The sequence below is a fragment of the Saccopteryx leptura genome, chromosome 3, assembly GCF_036850995.1.
Source record: "Saccopteryx leptura isolate mSacLep1 chromosome 3, mSacLep1_pri_phased_curated, whole genome shotgun sequence".
Classification (NCBI taxonomy): domain Eukaryota; kingdom Metazoa; phylum Chordata; class Mammalia; order Chiroptera; family Emballonuridae; genus Saccopteryx; species Saccopteryx leptura.
In genome coordinates this window covers 101,124,654-101,125,986 of record NC_089505.1, presented here as the reverse complement: position 1 = coordinate 101,125,986, position 1,333 = coordinate 101,124,654, and the positions used below count along the sequence as shown (strand labels likewise).

At 46.7% G+C, this 1,333-nt stretch overlaps 1 non-coding gene across 1 annotated transcript; it reads right to left on the bottom strand.

Moving 5' to 3' along the window:
• Positions 1 to 719: 719 nt before the first annotated feature.
• TRNAV-GAC (transfer RNA valine (anticodon GAC)) lies at positions 720 to 795 on the bottom strand. Its single transcript has one exon. It is a non-coding gene; the product is annotated as a tRNA-Val (tRNA).
• Between the last annotated feature and the right edge of the window lie 538 nt (positions 796 to 1,333).

Below are 1,333 nucleotides of genomic sequence, written 5' to 3'. Positions count from 1 at the left end.
GAATCTCATACTTTCCTAATCTAATAAAAAACCACTAGATGGCACTCTACCCTCTCAGGATAATATACCTCTTTGGCCAGGACTTGTTACTAGAAATAAGTAAACCATCTCTAATTGCTTATACTCAATCATTTATAGCAAGGATGTGAATAACATCATTCCTAGGGAAGCCCTTTTAAAAAAATATTACAGAGTATAAGAAGGCTGAGCTGTCATAGTTCCATGGCACCTGCTCCCACAGCATGAGTGCCCATCATTCCTCCACTCCTAAAACCCAGGCAGCAACTGGAAAAAGAGTGAGGAGCTTCCACGGGGGAGATGGGCTGTAGACTGGCAGGGTCCTTGTAGCCTAACCCTTCGTTTGGGACTGAGCCTCTCCCACTCTTTTATTATTTTTTATTTATTTATTTATTTATTTATTTATTTATTTTTGTATTTTTCTGAAGCTGGAAACGGGGAGAGACAGTCAGACAGACTCCCGCATGCGCCTGACCGGGATGGGCGACGCTCTGCCCACCAGGGGGCGATGCTCTGCCCCTCCAGGGCATCGCTCTGCCGCGACCAGAGCCACTCTAGCGCCTGGGGCAGAGGCCAAGGAGCCATCCCCAGCGCCCGGGTCATCTTTGCTCCAATGGAGCTTTGGCTGTGGGAGGGGAAGAGAGAGACAGAGAGGAAGGAGAAGGGGAGGGGTGGAGAAGCAGATGGGCGCTTCTCCTATGTGCCCTGGCCGGGAATCGAACCCGGGTCCCCCGCACGTCAGGCCGACGCTCTACCGCTGAGCCAACCAGCCAGGGCCTTTTTTTTTTTTTTTTGACAGAGAGAGAGAGTCAGATAGAGAGATAGACAGACAGTGTTGTGAGTCGGGGGCTCAGAGAGAGAGATCAGCAGACGAAATCATCAAAGACTAGCAAAGGACCACCGCTCGCTCAGGCAAATGGCCCTGAGTTCATGCAGTGTCCTAATTTTATTCACAAGACTTCAAAAAGCTTGTTTACTGAGAAATTGGCATAACATCAAGAGTAACTTTTATTTAAAGATACATAGAGTGCACCTGCAAGATAGCTTAGTAACAACATAATATCAGAAGGCCTTAATTGCTATTGCTTCTATGGATCCCACAACATTCCTCTCCTTATCTTAAGGGATAACCTTGGAAAGTACAGAAATCTTATGAGAATGTTTTACTGAGAAAAGCCCAGCAACTGCCTTCAGTCACATAGACCTGTTTCAGTGACCCGCCTTCAAGTCACAAAACAATTCTCTTAGCAAAACATTCTTTTCTTGTTGGCTGTGTTCCCATCCAAGGCCATGCAATGGGTTATTCCACTACAGA